We start from the raw sequence: 7,377 nt of genomic DNA on the forward strand, positions 1-7,377 counted from the left end.
TCTTCTCTTTTTTTATTTCTCTGTTTTACTGTCTGCCTCTCTCCGCAGGTCTGTCTGCCTGTCTCTAGCGAAACGTCCATCCATTTATTTATCTATCTACTTATCTATCTGATTGTCTATGTTAGTCTTTCTAGTTATCTATCTACATACCTATCTGTTTATCTATTTGTTTAACCAGCTATAATGAATTACTGAACGTATGAATGAATCTATCTGTCCATCTATCCACCTGTCTATCTATCTGTCAGTAAATCCATCAGTCTATCTTTCTATCTATCTGCCTATCTATCCATCGATCCATTCACCCCCTATTCAACCTCTCGTGCACATAAACCAAGACAATTCTTTCAGCTTTGTCAAGACGAGAGAGAGTTCAGTTTCTTGTGAGAAGGACAGGGATAGATAGATAGATAGATAGATAGACAGATAGATAGACTGACAGACAGACAGACAGAGAGATGGACAAACACAGATAAAGATAGATAGGTAGATAGACGGACAGGACGAGAGTTCAGAAAACAAGTTTCTTGTAAGAATGATAGAGATAGATAGACAGATAGGCAGATCAATAGACAGATACATAGATTGACAGATAGATGGACAGACAAACAGACAGACACAGTTAAAGATAGACAGATAGATAGGTGAAACTGCCATAGGAAGAGTGCTTGCTGGATGGATGTGGTTGTGTCTGCTTAATTTTCACTGGCGTGTGGGCAGCCATTTGGTAAAAAATTTCGTGCTTCATTGGGAAGCACAGAATGGGTTTAGGAAGTTAAAAATTGCATTGCCAGGTGCGTCAGACGTTCCTCTTCAATTTGGTAAGAGGAAAAAAAATAAAAAAATGAAAGAAATGGGGCCTGGGCCGGCCACTGGATCCCGACGATTTGTGGACCCACGGCCATTGAGGGGTTTCAGCCCCCCAGCCAGCCCAGGTCCTTTGACCGACTGTGATGAAACACAATATAGGCTGCCAGGGTTTATGGATGTCTGCCTTCTGGACGTTTTTTTAGAACAATTGGCGCAAAATTGTGGCCTGTACAGTGCAGACAAACAATATTGTGGCCTGTACAGTGCAGACAAACAATATTGTGGCCTGTACAGTGCAGACAAACAAACAACAGACAGACAGACAATCATACGGAACTGACCAACATGCTTGCCGACTCTTTCTATTCCGGCAAACAATAAATAAACAGATAGACTGACAGGACGAGAGTTCAAGAATTAACTGTTTCTTGTGGAAGGCTTGGAGAGAGGTGTGGGGGGGGGAGGGGAGGGTAAACAGATAGATAAATAGATAGATAAACAGACAGACAGATAGATAGACTCTCAGGTGACATAAATCAACAGCTTCTTATGAGAGGCTTGGAGAGACGAGAGGTAAAGGTGAGGTGATGAATAGACAGACAGATAGATAGACAGAGATAGAGATGATAGATAGATAGAGATAGGTAGATAAAGTTACTTCGACAGATATAGATGGATGGATGGATAGACAGAAGATAGATAATGATATAAATCAACAGTTTCTTGTGAGAGGCTTGGGGAAAAGAGAAGGGAAGGGTGAGGAGAGGAGAGATAGATAGACAGATAGATACTTACATTGATAGATAGATAGATGGATAGACTGATAGATACACATAAAGATACAGATAGTGATAGATATACACATTGGCAGTTAATTAGAGATGGATAGACAGAGATAAATATAGATAGAGTGAGATAGATAGATACATACATAGATAGACAGGACGAATGTATATCAATTAACAGTTTCTTATGAGAGGCTTGAAGGAGAAGGGTGAGGAGAGGATGGATAGATAGATAGATTGATAGATATAGGTAGACAGAAAGATAAATAGATGGATGGATGGATAAATAGATAGATGTGATAGATAAATAGATAGATAGATGGATGGATGGATAGAAAGATAGGCAGTAGACAGAGATACATTGTCATGGGGTTTTTATGTATTTAAAAATTAAATAAAGGCTATGTGTTTTGCTTGAAAACAGAGACAATGAATTGACTTGTGAAATCAAGCAATAAGTGATACTTTATTCCGGCTTACTTCGCCGATTCTCTAAGGACGAGAATTTATAAACTTTCTCAACAGTACACAGCAGAGACTAATTACTCACGAGTGCTGTTTGTAGTACTGTTAGCCTCTCGAGAAAGTGACTTCACCCCTGACAATCAATAACTAATACTAATAGTAATAAGCAGGTTCTTGCCGGTGCATTAACTCCTGGTTGCACAATGGATTTTAAGCTTAATACAATTGGACTGGCCTAAGTACCAGTTATGAATAATGCAAAGTGTTATGAAAACTAGGAGCGGTAAGTAAAATAAACTTAATGTGGGGAAATAAAACACGAGTTTACATTACATTAAGCTCAAGAGAAAAAACTGAAAATTTATTAATTACAATGAAATAAATTTACGTTACATGTTTCAAAATGAATTCAAAATAACAAAGAGAATACACTCACTCTCTTACTCACAAGCTAAACTCTTAAGCCTAGGAAAAACGAAAAGAAATACTGGTCAGAAAAAGGGACTAGGCGGGATGAACTGGGCGTTGTTACGTAGGAAGGGCGCTGCCACCACGCTGAACCTCTACGCCGGATCACACTGAATGGAGATTTCAGGAACTCGCTGAAGAACGACCTGCTCTCACGGCGCACAAAGTCTGACTGAATTCAAACAAGCAAGGCAAGGGCTGGGGCCGGCATGCCCGGTAACTGCCAACAGAAAAATTGTGAGCAATACATGACCACAAAAAATCACTCAGCTAAAGCGTCAATGTCGCGCGCAAGGACAATCACTTATGAAACAGTGAAAAATTTTCTGAAAACCATCCCAATCGAGTAAATGTGTGGGCTGTTGAACTGAGTGATAGTTATTGGGATTCCACTAGAATTCGTGGTTTCCCACCAAAGTTCAATGCCACGAGTTTGTTTCGATACAGGATCGCGTGAATTCGTGACATTACGCCCCATCAAAATCAAATTTTTTCTTACAGAAAATTTTTATGATATATACATACATATAAATCCTAACTCAGTCACACAAGAATCACACTGTAGTGTGTGTACTACCCTGCTACAGGAGAAAATCACAGTCGCTCATGAGTGTAAAAACCTCGTATTTACGTTAATAGAAGCAAGCTTGAGGAAAAAACTCCGTGGCAACGGTGAAAAATCCTGTACTGAGGTCAAACTGAGCGAAAAGTTTGCTACATTTACATTAACAACTAACTGTTATGTAGCATGATGTATGTAATACACGGTGTAGGTGTGACAGTTGTGGTGTAACTGTGCCTATGTGTAAAATCATGTAACACAAATTTATAGTAAATAATGACGACGAGGCAGAAGAGGCAGCAGCATGCGTCAGGGACGATAAGCTGAACTGCATGACAATGCTGCACCCCCCAGCTGCACCTGCAAAAGCAATCAAGGTGGAGCATCAAAAGTGTCATTTCTCTCTCTCTCTGCCTAGCAATCAGTACTTACGTTACAAAAAGTACACTATTTACATTATTAACCAGGAAACATAGTCAACTGAGTGAAAAGACTGGGCGTCTGTGCAGGACATCAAACGCTGCAATTCGTTAAGCCAAAGGACCCGATTTACTGGTTAAACCTTATACCTAATTAGCGAAAAGACTGGGCATTTGTGCAGGACATCAAACGCTGCAATTCGCCAAATTAACCAGGGAACATGGTCATGAGCAAAAAGACTGGGCATCTGTGCAGGACATCAAATGCTGCGATTCGCTAATGGAACCCAGTTTACTGGTTAAACCCTATACCTAATTAGCGAAAAGACTGGGCGTTTGTGCAGGACATCAAACGCTGCAATTTGCTAAATTAACCAGGGAACATGGTCATGAGCGAAAAGACTGGGCGTCTATGAAGGACATCAAACGCTGCGATTTGCTAATGGAACCCGTGTTAGTTATCAGCTAGCATGCGAGACATCAGGTCTGTGCCTACATTGTCACTTCCCTTGCTGTATCTCACAACAAGGTTAAACTGCTGCAAATACAGCGTCCAGTGTGTCAATCTTGCATTAGCCGTCTTGGTCATGCTGAGACTAGTGAGTGGCATATGATCAGTTTCCAGAATGAATGGTGCCCCATATAAATAATAGTAATATTTCTTAACACCATCAACCACGGCCAAGAGTTCCTTCTCAACAGTACTGTAATTCCTCACGGCGGGTTTTAGCTTACAGCTGTGGTATGCCACTGGAAAAATTCCACCTTCTGATTCCTGCATTAATATGGCACCTACTCCATCTTGTGAAGCATCAGTGCGCAGTATGAAAGGTTTGTTGGAATCAGGCAACTGCAAGATAGGCTCCTTACACAGTGTATTCTTCAGGGCGGCAAAAGATCTCTCTTGCGCTTCTCCCCATTTAATGGTGTTTGGAGCATGTTTTTGAGGTACCTCGTACAACGGTTGGGCAATAAGAGCATGGTTGGGGATAAAACTCCTATAATACCCCACCAGGTCAAGGAATGCCCTAATCTGTTTCTTGGTCACGGGTCTCGGGGCTTCTCTAACTTTCCTAATCTTGTCACCCTAACACCTGCAGCGATAGTTGCCAACAATATGTCTGAGGAACTCCACCTCACTGTGAGCAATTTTACATTTGCTAGGCTTCACAGTCATGTTGAAACTCTGGAGTCTACTGAAGACAATTTCCAAGAGTCTGAAGTGCTCTTCCAATGCGGCAGAATGAACGAGGACATCATCAACGAACATCTCTACTCCTACGATACCATGGAGCACTTGTCTCATGGCACGATTGAATACTGCTGGGGAAATGGTAAGTCCAAATGGGAGGACTTTATACTGATACAACCCCCTAAGAGTAGCAAAGGCAGTGAACTGACGGCTCTCGGGATGAAGGGGAATCTGAAAGAATCCCTTTGCCAAATCGAGCTTTGTGAAATATCGTGACCCTACCAGCTTGGAGAAGATGGCAAAAAACACCTCCCACAAACCCTGGCTGAACAAGAAAGGCAGTGTTACTGGTGGAAGGGTCTGAGGAGGTAGAAGCCAGTCACTGGCGAGACTGCGGAACAAACAATGCAACAAATGTGGCGCCCTGAGAACTTGATGCCTGAGGGGTCGTGCTCACCATCTGAGGAGCTGGAGCATTGACCACCTGAGATGGAGGGTTCACTGTCGCTGGGGAGCTAGTGAACTGAGGGGAAGTACCTGTACTAGTGGGGTTGGCACCACTGTGTGCTTGTTGGGGAATGAAGGTTGCATTTGCATCCTGCCTCCGATACACTAAAGTCGATTGTCCTGACTGAGGGTTACGTGGTTTGTCCTTGCCCTGCTGCTGCTTGAAATACAGGTACTGCTGCTGTTTAGGGTTCTGCTTGTCATACCGCTTCCACTCAGGTTTCTGAGTGTTTTGCCCCTGGTCCTTCTTCTGCGGTTTTGGACCTTGGCCATTATTCTGAGAACGGCCTTGTTGCTGGGGTTCAGTCTGAGATGGTTTCCCAGATTTATCTGCTCTCCTGTTCCAGGTATGCTGCTTGCGAGTTTGATACCCATATGCAGTGAAGAATGCATCAGCCTTCTTCACCATTTGGCTGGCATCCCTTACCTGGCAGATCTTAAGCTGAGTCATAAGTTCGGCAGGCCACGACTTTTCTAGCTGCATGCACAGCATAAGGTCAATTATCCCCTCACGTGTGATAGGAGTTTCATCTTTCTCCATCCACTCATCTAAGTAAGCAGTAAGCCGGTCAAGAAACTGAACGGCAGTCTCTTTTTCCTGTAAACGCGCCCTCATGAACTGACACTTGGTGTCGTCAACTGTGAGACCGTACGCTTTGACGAGTGAGGCCTTCATCATCTCATACGTGAGGTTGTCTCCACGAATTCATTGGAGAATATTGAGGGCAGGGCCTTCAAACAGGCTAAGAAACTGAAGCCGCTTAGCTGCCTCATCCAGCTGGTAAAGCTGAGCCATGTCTTCAAAACGAGCTATGTATGGCTCGATTCGCTTGCCTTCCTTGTATGGGGGAAGCTTAATGTGTGGGGTCGCCAGAACATGTGCAGGGAGAGCGCTCGTGGAGCTTGGGCCAGCTGCACCAGATGTGTCTGAAGCCAAGGAATCTCGCTTGAGCTTCAACATTTCAAGTTCATGTATTTCACGTGCCTCACGCTCGGCACGTTCGTGTTCTCGTTGTTCTCGCTCATATACACGTTCTCTCTCTCGTTTCTCGCTCGTATTCGCGTTGTTCTCGCTCTCGTACTAACTCAAGTTCGTGCTGTTTTTGCTAGTATTTGTGTTGTCGTCGCTCGTGTTCACGTTCTCTTTCGAGTTCCTCGTGCTGTTCTCGCTCGTGTTTGCGTTCTCTCTCACGTTGTTCACGAGCATCTTTCTCACGTTGTTGCTCGTAACTAAACCGTGAGAGGACATACTCTTTTACTTCTCTGGGGTCGCTAAGCCCCATATCTTTAGCATCCTGTACATAGACGTCGGTAGACATGATGCTAACTCAGTCTGAGTGAACTAAAGACTAAGTACTGATTGCTATTTTGCAGAAAAATGGCACTAATCAAGAGTAAAGAATATAGGCACAGGTTAGTGGTGACCAGTTTTATCTAGTAAAACTGTTAAAGAAAAAAAACAACAACTGACTGTAAAAACTATGATGTAAAATTATAGAAATGAATCAATAGTCACCAGTAAGATAGTGCCTATAGACTTTAATGATAAATATCTAAGTATGAGTGAGTGAGTATTATCTCAGTTACACAGAGAGTAGGCCAGCATGCTCTCCAGTACAAATTTCTCTAACTATCTTCACCAAACTACATGCACAGTACACACTACACTTCCTTTTCAAAAATCAACAAAAATGGCGTCTATCAATCAAGCCTCGGAGTCCCCAGGGGGGGGGACCATAAATGCCCCCGCCATCTGCCCCTCTCCCGGTGACGACTCGAGGTGCCTGGAACCACTGTCTGACTCTCTTCTTCTTCATTTCTGCAACATTCGCGGCCTTTCATCTAACTTTCGCTCTGTTGAGCACCACCTCTCCTCCTCTAAACCTCACCTTCTTTTTCTGACGGAGACTCAGCTGTCTGAGGCAACCGACAGCAAACCCTTTTCTGTATCCTCCTACTTTCTCTATACTCATTTCAAAGCCAAAGGTGGCTGTTGTGTATACATACGCAACGACTTATCTTGCTCTCGTGTTCCTGAACTTGATTCTTCTGAATTCTCCACACTCTGGCTTCGGCTTTCCTGTCATTCTCTGACTAAATATATCTGTGCTGTTTACTTATCCCCTAATTCTACTGACTATCAAAAATTCTTCGACTATCTTACTTCTA

This window comes from Coenobita brevimanus, chromosome 91, assembly GCF_032717465.1.
Source record: "Coenobita brevimanus isolate Jiangsu-jjx chromosome 91, ASM3271746v2, whole genome shotgun sequence".
Taxonomy (NCBI): Eukaryota; Metazoa; Arthropoda; class Malacostraca; order Decapoda; family Coenobitidae; genus Coenobita; species Coenobita brevimanus.